Source organism: Vulpes vulpes, chromosome 6 (genome assembly GCF_048418805.1).
Source record: "Vulpes vulpes isolate BD-2025 chromosome 6, VulVul3, whole genome shotgun sequence".
Classification (NCBI taxonomy): Eukaryota; Metazoa; Chordata; class Mammalia; order Carnivora; family Canidae; genus Vulpes; species Vulpes vulpes.
This window is the reverse complement of record NC_132785.1, coordinates 4,208,173-4,222,090: the sequence shown is the minus strand read 5'-3', so window position 1 is coordinate 4,222,090 and position 13,918 is coordinate 4,208,173. Positions and strand designations below refer to the sequence as shown.

At 35.2% G+C, this 13,918-nt stretch overlaps 2 pseudogenes; one reads left to right on the top strand and one right to left on the bottom strand.

Moving 5' to 3' along the window:
• The window catches only part of LOC112933935 (proteinase-activated receptor 2-like), a 121,484-nt pseudogene extending 109,811 nt beyond the window's left edge, over positions 1–11,673 (bottom strand).
• Positions 5,771–5,975, top strand: LOC112933957 (U2 spliceosomal RNA; annotated as a pseudogene).
• Positions 11,674–13,918: the final 2,245 nt, after the last annotated feature.

Below are 13,918 nucleotides of genomic sequence, written 5' to 3'. Positions count from 1 at the left end.
TCTCTTAGGACCTCTAGAATTTGAAGTTTTCATTTTATTTCATTTTATTCCTCTTCATCTTGGTCATGTTTGAGTGAATCTGCTCAGATTACCCTCCCCTCCTTTTTTTGGTAATATATAGATGACTACTTTCTGAGATCAAGTGTTGTGTGTTTTTTTTTAATCTGACTCCAGAATTTTAAGCCTTAATATTTCTTATGTCATCTAATGCAGATCAGTAGATTGTTTCACATTGTTGCTGATCATCGTGATGCCACCATTTTATTATGTTATTTTTTTTGTGTTACTATGACCAGTGAAGAGAGAGACTGTGAATAATCCATATGTGCTCTGAAATACTTTGGCATGTAAAACAAATATATCACTTATGTTTATTGATTAGAAGTGGCATATGGCTCCAATATAACCACATGAAAATCTGGGATTTATCAAGCACTGATGAGCATTACACAGTCTTCATGGTGCTTAACATACAGTCATCAATACTTTTCTGTATTTTTTGGTTCTTCTTTTCTCCATGTTTACTTTGTTGTCAGGCTCACTTCTACTGTGAAAGGACTATTGGAAATCTCATGTTCTATTCCTCTTCTTTCACTATCCAAGCCCCGAGAGAGCTTCTAGATACCCAGTTTGCTGAGGGTATATCCTGAATGGATGTTGATTTCTGTCAAATGATTTTTCTACATCTATCGAGATCGTAGTTTTTATTCTTCATTTTGTTAACGTGATATATCCTATTGGTTTGCAGATGTCGAACCGTATTTGCATTCCTGGAAAAAATCCCATATGATCATTACATATGATCCTTTTTAACATATTGTTTAATTTGGCTTGCTAATATTTTGTGAAGGACTTTTGTTTATGTTCATTGTGGGTTTCAGCCTATAATTTTCGTTTCTTGTAGTGCCCTTGTCTGATTTTGGTATCAGAGTAATGCCGACCTTTCCAATGAATTTGGAAATAAATGTTCCCCCCACTAACACTTCCAGTTTTTGGAAGAGTTTAAGAAAGGTTGGTATTAACTCTTCTTTGAATGTTTGGTAGAATTCACTGGTGAGCTGTCTGGTTCTAGACTTTATTTGATGGAGATGTTTTGTTTTGTTTTGTTTTGTCTTTTTACCTTTCTTTTTCTGAAGTTTTTATTTGAATTCCAGTTAACAAACAGTGTGATATTAGTTTCAGGTGTATAATGTAGTGTTTCAACACTTTCATCCAACACTTACTGCTCATCACATATATTTTGGAGATTTTTATTTATTGTTTCAGTCTCTTTACTAGTGATGCATATGGTCAGGTTTCTTTTTCTTCACGATTCAGTATTGGTAGATTTTATGTTTCAGAATTTATCAGTTTCTTCTACGTTGTCCAATTTGTTGGCATATAATTGTTCATCATACTCTTTTATGATCTTTACATGTGTCAATATCAGTTGAATGTGTCCTCTTTCATTTCTAATTTTATTTGAATCCTTTTTTGCTTTCTAAGTATAGCTAGGGTATGTCTACTTTGTCTTTTAAAAAATCCTTTCATTGATTCTTTCTTTCTTTCTTTCTTTCTCTCTCTCTCTCTCTCTTTCTTTCTTCTTTCTTTTTTTCTGTTTTTTCTCTACTTCATTTATTTCCACTGGATCTTCGTTATATCCTTCTTTCTACTAATTTTGGGTTCTTTTCCTTCCTTGAGGGGTAAAGTTAAATTGTTTATTTGAGATCTTTATTTTTTCCTAATATAAGCATTTATTCTATCAATTTCCCTTTTAGAATTGCTTTTGCTGCATTTCATAAGATTTGGTATATTGTATTTCCATTTTTATTGGTCTAATGATTTTTTTCTCAATTTATCTTTTGATTTCTTCTTTGACCCATTGGTTGTTCAATAACATGTTGTTTGATCTCCAGATAAGTATGAATTTTCTAGTTTTTCTCTTGTAATTGATTTCTAGTTTTACACCATTATGGTCATAATAGAATCTTTACATAATGTTAATGTTCTTAATGTATTAAGACTTGTTTTGTGGCCTAACATGTGATCTATTTTGGAAAAAGTCCCTGCTGTCCTTGGGAAGGATATATATATATACTGTATATTTTGCTGCTATTGAGTGGAATGTTCTATAAATGTCTGTTAAGTCTCTTTGGTCTAATGTGTCCTTTAAGTCAAATATTTCCTTAACTGATTTTATGCCTAAATGATCTATCCAAATTGAAATAGGATATTTTATTATCACATTACTCTTTATTGCTTCCTTCGGTTTTGTTAATATTTAGGTACTCTTATGTTAGGTGCATAAATACTTACTTTTCTTGTTGGATAAACCCCTTTATCTTTAAATATATACCTTCTTTATTTCTTGTTAGAGTCTTCAGCTTAAAGTCTATTTTGCCTTAAATAAGTATGGCTATCTATGCTTCCTTCTGGTGTCTATTTTGTGTGAAATTTGTTTTTCTAACCCCTTGATTCAGTCTCTGTGTCCTTATCTGAAGTAAGCCTCTGTAGGAAGCAGATATTTGGGTCTTTTTTTTTTCCTTTTCAAAAATCCATTCAGGCACTTTCTGTATTATGATTGAAGAATTTAGTCCATTTACATTTAAAGTGATTATACATCTAGATTTATTATTGCCATTTTGTTCATTGTTTTCTGGCTGTTTTATAATTTATTTATTTATTTCTTCTTTGTCTCTTCCATGTGATAAAATGATTTAGTATAGCAATATGCTTATATTCCTTTATCTTGTATGTATCTACAATAAGTTTTTGCTTTGTGGTTACCATGAGGCTTACATGAAACATATTTATAACAATCTAAGTTCATAACTACCTAACTTCAAATGCATGCTAAAGCTCCACATTTTTCTCCCCCAATTCCCCATATTTTATTTTTGATACCACAATTTGCATCTTTATATATTGCATACCCATTAAATAAATTATTATAGAGTTATATTTATGATTTTGTCTTTTAAGCTTCATACTAGATTTATATGTGATTTACCCACCAGCATTACATAGGCTATATGTATCTAACTATATATTTACTTTCCCTGTGAGATTCAGGGTTTCCTAATTTCCCATTACTAATTAGAATCCTTTTATTTCACCTTGAAGATGTCTCTATCATTTTGTGTATGGCTGGTCTAGTGGTAACCAATTTCTTCAGCTTTTGCTTGTCTGGAAAATTGTTTATGTCTCTAATTCTGAAGAACAACTTTGCTGAAAATGCTTTGGAAGGCAGTTTTATTTTCTTTTAGCACTCTAAGTATATCATGCCACTCTCTTCTTGCTTACAAAGTTACTGCTGAAGAATCTGCTGATAGTTTTTTGGGGATTCCCGTGTACTTAACAAATTGATTTTCTCTTGCTGCTTTTAAGATTCTCTCCTTGTCTTTAATTTTTGACAGTTCGGGGATCCCTGGGTGGTGCAGGGTTTAGCGCCTGCCTTTGGCCCAGGGCGCGATCCTGGAGACCCGGGATCGAATCCCACGTCGGGCTCCCGGTGCATGGAGCCTGCTTCTCCCTCTGCCTGTGTCTCTGCCTCTCTCTCTCTCTCTCTCTCTGTGTGTGACTATCATAAATAAATAAAAAAAATTAATTTTTGACAGTTCAATTACAGGGTATCTTGATGTGAGTCCCTTTATATTTTTCTCATTTGGAATTCTTTAATATTCATGAATCTGGTTATCTGTTTATTTCCCTAAGTTATGGGAATTTTTAGCCATTGTTTTCTTGAGGAAGCTTTCTGCTCCTTTTTCTCTTCCCTTTTAGGAGAACTGTAATGAGAATATTGAACCACTTGATTATGTGTCATAGTCTTTCCAGCTATCTTTATTTTCCTTCTTCTCTCTCTCTTTTTTCTTTCTTTCTTTCTTTCTTTCTTTCTTTCTTTCTTTCTTTCTTTCTTTCTTTCTTCTTTCTTTTCTTTCTTTCTTTCTTTCTTTCTTTCTTCTCTTTCTCTTCTCTTCTTTCTCTTTCTTTCTTCTTTCTTTCTTTCTTTCTTTCTTTCTTTCTTTCTTTCTTTCTTCTCTTTCTTTCTTCTCTTTTCCAATGCAGCACTATTTTAATAACAAAAAAGAGAGAGAGAAAGAGAGAGACTTCAGGAGACATTACTAGGGAAATGACTATATCAGAATATACCCTCAAAGTACAGTCTGTGTCTATTAAAAATTGAAGTCAACCTATAGATAGAATGGAAAAAAATCTGTAATGTTAAGTGATAACAGTATCATTAGGCAATATTACAGCATGGCCCTATTTATCTAAGAAATATGCTATGAGCATCACATCATTTCTTTTTCTAGGAGTGATGCTGGAGCTTTCCTTCTACATCCTCCCTCAAAAAAACCCCACAACTCAAAAATAAGTTGTAACAAAAAAGGAGGGGGTCATGTGTTATTTACAAATCAATCATTGAAATTATTTCAAAAAAATCAGAAATACAACAGTTAAAAAAAAATTCAGTTTAAAGTAAATACCCCCTTAATATATTGTAAATCACATCTCCTTAGCATTCTTTTTCAAACAGATGTGGTTCAAATCCAGTGAAGGCATTACAATTTCATATTTGCAACAAGTGAAGAAAACTGAAAATAAATAATCTAAGTATAATTTTGAAAAGTACTAAATGGTAAATGCCATTCTTACTTTGAAACTATCTATAACTCAGACTCCCTGAAGATTGAGTTGGTATAAAGTTACACAAAATTTTTATTTCTGCATTTAAAATTTTCATTGTATTTTCCTTGTAGTGATAAGACGTATATAGAAGCTCAAAGGACTGATAAATAATTGAAAGTCCTAATGAGACTACAAACAGATCTCATTTCAAGCTGTACATAAAAACGACACAAAACAGTTTGCTTCTCCCTTGGCATCTTATCAGATGGAAGCAGCACCCAGACTGGTGATTCTGGAACCTTGGTATGCATGAGCATATGCAGCAGAGACTTGTTAAAATACAGTTGCCTGACTCAGACCCTGAGTTCTGTCAGTCTTGAGTCTGACAAATCTGCATTTTTAAACAAAATCCACAAGGAGGTGGTAGGAGAATCTCATAGAACATTCTAATTCCATGGTCCAATCCTAACTGGCTGCAATTAGTTGCAATGGAAGCTACCCTGAGTCTGGATAGCTTCTTTACCTCTTTACTGTCCTCATTTGTACAGTTAGCCAATTGGTTTGATCATCTCTGAGACACCGAAGCTCTAACATGGCTGTAATTGAGCCCAGATATAAACTAAATGTAATTTCAGCTAAGAACTGTGTCTTCATGCCACTAGTTTTTACAAGTCACTGATCTTCTGTTTTTTTTCACTGCCTTCTTTTTTTTTAAGTTTGCGATCATTTTTTATTTGAAGTACAATTCACATATAATATTGTATTAGCTTCAGACATAGTGATTTGACAATTATATACCTTATGAAATGCTGACCACAATAAGTATAATTATATCTGTCACCATAGAAAATTATTATTATATTATTGACTATATTGCCTATGTTGTACTTTTCATTCCTTTATCTTCTTTATTTTATAACTAGAAGTTTGTACCTTCTAATCCCTTTCACTTATTTTGCTTACCCCCGAACCTTTCCCCTTTGGCAACCACCAGTATAAGTCCATTTCTATTTTTTGTTGTTTGTTTTGTTTTTGAGATTCCACATGTAAGTGAAATCAAATGATATTTGTTTTTCTCTATCTGACCTATTTCACTTAATATCCTCTAGGTCCATCCATGTATTCACAAATGGCAATATTTCATTCTCTTTTATGACTAATAATCGCTTCTCGGCCTTTTGGCTAAGATCAAGTGTAGTATCTGTTCTTATCAGTGTTCACTGCCTTCTGAAAATTTTGCTTCTGTTTCATTTCCAGGAGCATCTCAGTAGAGGAATTCTAAAACTGATGTCTGTGTTACTTTGGGGGACTTTTGTCATGCAAACAGGGAAGCTTCCAGCAATCCTGAGAAGTACTGCATATACTTGGTATGTAGTGAGACCCAATTGGTTAGGAAACAACAGAAATATACCTGTAACATTAAGCAGGCTACAAATCCCCCTTAAAACAACCAACTGAGGGGCTGAAAAGCTCAGAAAGAGGTGGGTTTTTTTTTTAAGATGTTATTTATTTATTCATGAGAGACACAGAGAGATGCAGAGAGAGAGACAAAGACACAGGCAGAGGGAGAAGCAGGCTGGAGCCATGCAGGGAGCCTGACCTGGGACTCGATCCCAGGCCTCCAGGGTCACGACCCAGCTGAAGGCGGCGCTAAACCGCTGAGCCACCCAGGCTACCCAGAAAAAGGTTTTAACACTGATTGAACTTGAATAAGAGCTGGATTTCCTGGAGAATTTCTTTGATGTGAAGGGTATTTGCATCTACCCTACAGTATGAACACTTCAACAAAGGAGAGCATTCTTTGCATGATCCCTGAAGTCCTGTGAAACAAGATAACAGACAAAGGCGTCACTGCTACTGTTGAGGGTGGAGAGGCAGAGGACTACAATGTAGTGGATGTAGATGTGACTCTGGCTTCAGTTCCTAATTAGGAAATAATGTACCACAAGTAGAAGGTCACTAGGAGTTAAGCAGACCAAATACATGGCAGGAAAATGACAATGAGTTTGGTGGCTCTCTGCCTCTTCTTTCCTAAGTGTTCATCCATAGCAGAAGATTGGAGTGTTCTAACCATTGGTATATAGGCCGAGGCCATGAGGAAGGCTGGGAATAGACTCCAATGGCCAAAGAGAGGAAATAACTGAACATGTCCCCTACAAACACATCCTTAGGCAGGACATCATGGCAGGTTATGATATTGAGGGCTGGAATGTACCCAGCCTGCTTCGTGATATAGAAGGGGATGATAACCAGCAGAATCAGCACCCATATCCCCAGTAACACTCCAAAGGCAGTCTTTGCCTCCTTCCTCAAGTGCACTATGGGGTTTGTGGTGACTCAATACCTCTGCACCCTGAGGCAAGTCATAAGGAGAATGGAATAGTACATGTTGCCATAGAAAAAGCCAATGAGTACTTTGCAAAGAGCTTCCCCATAAACCCAATTGTTGCCATGTACGTTACAGGCAATCTTCAGAGGGAACCAGATCCCAGAAAGGAGGTCTGCTAAGGCTAGATTGGCCATGTAAACCACAGCAGGGTGCTGCCCCTTTGTTTGGGAAAGAAAGACCCACAGAGCAATGTCATTACTTAGCAAACCAATCACAAATACAATTGTGTAGAAAATTGAAAGAAAGAAGTAGTCAGTTTTCCAGTGAGGACAGAGGCAGAAAACTCATCCACAGAAAAGTCTGGTTTCACTATAACTCCTTTCCCAGTGATTTGAGATGAGCTGTCAATATTAGCAAGGACACTTCTTCCTTTAGAGTTTCTTTTGTTTCCTTGGATGATGTGATTGCAGGAGGCAGAGGCCCCTCTTTTTCTTTCTGTTGTCTTTTTTCTTCTCTGACTAGATTAATTCTCCTGCCCTGCCTTTGTGTTAGTTAATTCTTTCTTCCAGTTGATCTAGTTTGTTATTAAACCCCTCTATTGAATTTTTCAGTGCAGTTATCATATTCTTCAGTTCCATGATTTCTTTTTGGTATCTTTTAATACTTTACATTTCTTTGTTGAAATTCTTGCTTTTATTATGCATTGTTCTCCTGATTTAATTGAGCATGTTTGACTGTTCCTGTGAATAATTATTCAGGTAAATCACTTATCTCTGTTTCATTAAGGTCTGTTTCTGGAATTTTATCTTATTCTTTTGTTTGGAACACATTCCCGTTTCTTCAATTTCCTTGACTCTCTGCATTGGTTTCTATGTCTTAGATAAAACAGCCACCTCTAGCAGTCTTGATAAATGGTCTTGTATTGGTGATGAAACTTGTCTTTCAGCCAAAGTTTTTTGTTATCTCTTACACCTTTGTGCTGATTTAATTACCTTCTTTGTTTTTACTGGCCCCCCAGTATTTGAAGTATACCAAGACCTATCAGTGTCCAAAAGAGAGACTGTTATTTATCACCTTGATGTAGGGTGATTACTAGCCAAACTCTCTGGCAGTATCTTTAAAGTATGCAGATAGGCCTTTTTCAGGGCAAGACTGGAGATGGTCATTTTTGTCGGTTTCCTCTGTACCTAGCTCTTAGAGGTTGTGTGGTTAAGAACTGTTCTTTATTTTCTATGGTTCTGTAGGACTCACAAATGCAAGCTCTAATCACCACAAGATTCAGTCGATCAAAGGGCACATCTCCTAGGTGGCAGCCAGCAAATGCCAGGGCACCAGACAAATTCATGAGCTTCTTCCAAGAAGACACCTAGTGAGTTAAATGGGTTAAAGGAAGAACAAAATGGCACCCACTGGTCTCTAGGAAGGATTGAAGTGAGCCCTTAGACATAAGCTAAATTAGAAGCCTAACCTTTGTCCAGAGCTTTTAAAGTATGCAAATAGCCCTCTTTTGAGGAAAGATTTTGAAATGGACATTTATGTCTCCTCCCTGTGTACTGAGCCTTTAGGAAATGTTGGTGGCTAGTAGCTACAGCCAGTACTTTCATACTTGTTAAGAGCTCCCCCTTTGTTTGCTGTGGTCTTATGGGCCTCATGAATGCATGTCCCACTGGCTTTCAAAGCTAGGTTTTTTGGGTGCTCATCATTCAGGTGAAAGTCTTAAAAGTTGGGGTGCTAGATGTTGGGTCCAAACCCTTCAGTCCTCAGAGAAAAGCCAGGAACTGTGAGTTCCTACCTGATTATAGGTCACTCCGGCATGAGTGGATTTGAGGCAAGACTGTCTCTCAGACTGACCTACCCATTTTGACAAGAATATTTTCTCATTCACTTGATGTATAGTAGTTACTTAGCTAGTTTCTGGGTTAATTTCAGAGACAATTGCCCTATGTATAGCTGTAGATTTAGTGTGTCCATGGGAGGAAGTACATTCAGGAGACTCTTATGTCACCAGAGGACCAGAACCTGATATATCTCCTAATATTCTGCAAGCCAAAGACTTCTCTGTCTTCACTATAATAACAATAATTATATTAAAACTTAGTATTTTTAAATTATTTGTGCATTTAACATGTATTTATGTAACATAATTAGGCAAATGATTTTTACCGATTAATCAGTATTTGTTATTTGCATAATTATGACTATAATTGTTATAATAACTTTTTAAATTTATTGAATACTTAATGTGTAATTTTCTTATTTTTCCACTAATTAGTAATGTTTTGGACAGCATTCAAACTTGGTTTTATTAGATTCCAAATGTTTTCTGTCCATTCATTGTCACTTGACTCTTCTAATTTTACCCATATCTCATTCTCTTTAAAATGTCCTCTTAGTAGTTTAATTTCCATGAAATGAAAGTTTTCTGAATGTAAGCCTCACTTTTTTCCTTGTTTTATCATTCTTACTTTTCTGTCTCATGAGCTGGTAATTTTCATGTCTCCTTTCTTAGTGAGGTTTGAATTAAAAAGGAGTCTTTATCAGAGAAGTTGTTATTTAAACTCTATTTGAAAAATATGTGCCATATTTCTTAACTAGGGAGTTGGCCAATCAGCATTCTGTGAAATGACTTACCACACATTTGGTGATTGTGTCCTTTACTAATGTGAATTATGAATAAGAAGCCTGTTTATCTGAAAAGTAATATGTGAAGTATCTAGATCTTGAAACTCCTTATATTTCCCCAGAATAAAAATTAATATTTAAAGATGGTAGTTTATTACTAGATTATCATTAGCTTTGAAGTTGACACATTAATGGTCTATTGTGTCTCAGAGTGGAGAATTTCTATATGGGATACAGCTTTTGTAAAGCTGATGCTTTTTGGAGAGTGATTTGTCAAAAATTATTCACAGAGGATCTTGAAACCCAGAGAAGCACTAATTGTTAGTGTTGCTATTGAATCCTGTTACTCTAGGGTGCTGGAAAGAAAAACCAACAGTTCCAAAAATAATTCTGCTCCCGTTGTGCAATTGCCTATTAACACCACAAAATGCCTATGTACATTTACAAGCATCTTTAGAAACTCTGTCACAGAAATATATTTAAGGCATAACAGCTGTTATGGGTTGAATTTTTTTTCTCTGAAAAAGATATGTTGAACTCCTAACTTCTAGTACCTCAGAATGTGATCATATTAGCATATATTGTCATTGTAAGTATAATTAGTTAGAATGAGGTCATACTTCAGTATGTGAACACCTAATCCAATTTGACCTATACCGTTATAAGAAAAATGCTGGGGTGCCTGTGTGGCTCAGTTGGTTAAGTGTCCAACTCTTCGTTTTGGCTCAGGTCATGATCTCAGTGTGATGAGATCAAGCTCCATGTTGGGCTCTGCACTGAGCATGGAGCCTATTTAAGATTTTCCTTCTCCCTTTCCCTCTGCACCTCCCCCTTGACTTGTGTGCTCACACTGTTAAAAAAAAAACATCACATTAAAAAAAAACAAAAACAAAAAAAACAAAAACCATGTGAAGACACACACACAGGGACAATACCATATGATGAAAGCAGAGAATGAAGTTATACAGCTCCAAACCAAGGAATGCTGAATATTGCTGACAAAGCATCAGAGGCAAAGAGGCAAGAAAGATTCCTCTACAGATCTCAGGGGGAATATGGCCCTGTCTACACCTTGATTTTGAACATCTAGTCTCTAGAATTGTAAGGCACTAAATTGCTACTGTTTTAAGCTGCTCACTTTGTGTTACATGTTATAACAGCCCTAGGAAACTAATAACCAATTTTTATTTACTTTTTATTCAAGACAATATCATTATTGTGCTTTAGTAAATGAAAACCTAGTCTTTACATATTATAAAGTTCTTAAAAGTGCCTACTACATATGGCATAAGCCCCACAAAATGTTATTATTTACATTCAGTAGTCACTTATCTTTGACAAAGGTTTCAATAATAAAGAAGACAATCATTTGGATATTTATATTTATATTCCATATAAATATCCTCTGTGCTGGTTATTATTCCTTCTTCTAAAACCAAAATTTTACCTGGTGTCATGGTTTTCTTCCTGAAATACTTGACTTTTAAAAACTTATCTTTTACTACAAGTCTCCTGGTGATAAATTCTTTCATATTTTGTATATAAGAAAAAGTCTTCATTTCATCTTCATTTTTGAAAGATATTTTCACTAGATAAAGATTTTGATTTTTTTTTCAGTACATTAAAAATGCTATTTTTTTCTGGCTTGCATTGTTTCCAACCATAAATATTTGATCATTCTTACCTTTTGTTCTCTGAATGTAATTTGTCTTTTTTCTTTGGTCACTTTTAAGACATTTTTCCCTTTATTGATGATTTTAATCAATTTGATGATGAGTCACAGTGTAGCTTTCTTGATGTTTTTCATGCTGAAAGTATGTTGAGTTTCTAAGATCTGTGGGTTTTAGTTATCACCGAATTAGAAAAATTTTGAGCGTTGTTTCTTCAAAATTACTTTTCTCAGTTTTTTCCTGCACTTACCCTTTGGTGATTATAATTACATGTATATTTGGCAGTTTTAAACTGCCCCAAAACTCAATGCTACTCTATTTTTTTATGGAGTCATTTTTACCCTCTGCTTTTTGTATAATGTCTGTTGCTTGGTCTTCAAGTTCACTAATCTTTTCTTCTTCAATATCTAATATGCCATTAATTTTATCTGGTCTATTTTTCATCATTAGATATTCACTTTGGGTCTCTCTATTTCTTAAAATTTATTTATTTGAGAGACAGAGAGGAGGAGGGGCAGAGGGAGAGAATCTTCCAGCAGACTCCCAGCTGAGCACTGACCCATGAGATCATGACCTGAGCTGAAACCAAGAATCAAATGCTTAACTGAATGTGCCACCCAGGTGCCCCTCTTTGGGTTTCTTTTATATCTTTTATGTTACCACTTAACATGTTTAATCTTTCCTCTAGTTTCTTGGACATATTCAGTTAAGTTATAATTGTGTTTTTCCTCCACTACAAATTCTGTCAGCTGTGTTATTTTTGGATCTGTTCATATTATTTTTTTTGTCCTCATTATGGGTTGTATTTTCCTGCTTCTCTGCATACCTGGTAATTTTTAATTTGATGTCAGATAGTATAATTTTATCCTATTGGGTTCTGGATATTCTAGTATTCCTATAAATGTTCTGAGCTTTATTCTAGGATGTGATTGATTAAGTTACTTGAAAAAGTTCATTTATTTAAGCTGTTTCTTTTAGATTTTGTTAGGTAAGATCAGAGCATTGTTTCATCTGGGGTTAATTTTTCCTCACTGAGGCAACTGCCTTTTGAATACTATACTCAATGTCCTCTGAATAATGAAGCTTTCCATTCTGATTGGCTAGAACAGGAAATATTGCCAGTCCTCTGTGAGTTCTAATCAATTACATTGAGTATTTGTTTTTTTTCTGGCTTTAGGTAGTTCCCTCGCATACATGTAAATTCTCTAACAAATACTTGAAATGGACTCTCTGCAGATCTGTGGAGCTCTCTCTTTGGAGTTCTCTCCTCTGCTACTCTGCCCTGTTAGTTCTGGATGTCTGTTCCTAAGATGCCCAGCTCCATGTTTCTTACCTCATGGAGACCACCAAACTATGCATGATTCTGCCTCCTGAAAATTCTCTCTAGGAATTAATCCGGAGTTGTTATAGTGCTCACCATATTTGTTTTCTGTCTCCCAGGAAATCCTATCTTTCAGTCTCCTTTACTGCCTGGTGTCTAATATGAAAAGTTTAAAAAATATTTTTGTCCATTGTATGTTTGGGGTAGGAGGGTAAATCAGTCCTCATTACTCCATTGTGTTTGGAAATGAAATCAGAAAACATTTTTATTTTTTTGTAATATGAATTAATATATTTCCGCTTGTATTGACTTTTTCCCGTTAGCATTTACTCCTCATTTAAGGAGTTGCTATCCATAACAACCACAATATCCCAAGCTGTCCCAGCCAATGAAATGAGGGCTTGCTCAGAAGCTAAGCATATAGACTGATTACTGAAGGCCCAGAGATTGGGGTTCTGGAAGTTTCAGAAGATGCCAGCATGAACCTATAATAGCAAAGACATGGTGTCCACTTTTCAAGATACCATAGCTCTGTGAAACCCCAGGGAAACAGGAAAATCTCTGAATTGACTGAGAGACTATTTCCTTCAGTATAATAGAATGAATTTAAATTTTATAGCTCTGCATATAAAGCATTGCACATCCTAAGATAAATGGAACATTAGGAATGAGGAATTAAGGAGGATAAGGGGGATAGGAGAATGATGATGTATAAATTTTTAGCCATATTAGGTTGAGGTCATGATGGCATAAAAGATATATACAGATATTAGGGCAATAAATCTAAATTTTAGATTTCACATGAGAATTCCCATAGGAATGAAAGAGGTCCCTGAGGAAATGAATTTAGTTAGAAACGGATGAAAACAAAAATGGTGGGAGGAAGCAAGATATGTTAGAAGCAGAGAAAGAACATTCAAAGCCACTGGCAAACAAAACAAGTTAGAGTTTACAGAACAGAGAGTTTCAAGAAGTGGGTGGTCAGCAATATTTTGGGCATAAAGGACATATTATGTTAAGATAGAAAATTCACAGCACACATGTTGACACACCTACCTCCTGGGTCCTTAGCAGCCAGCATTGAACTACAATGGTACTTTTTAAAATTGGACCCAACAACATCTTCTTAGTTCTTCTCAATTTAGTTTTCCAAGCATGCAAGATGAGACCTGTGAGCCTATTAGATCTAAAGTCAGGAAATCTGACCTATAACTTGGCCTTGAAAGCATGATTTTTCTCTTTCCCATAGTAAGAGAAATCTTACTATGAGCCCCTTTGCTTGCTCTTCAAGTGTATTTATAGTCCAGTTTTCTATACTTACCAACTCAAAAAATTGATTAATAATAGTGCCTCATATTTATATAGTAT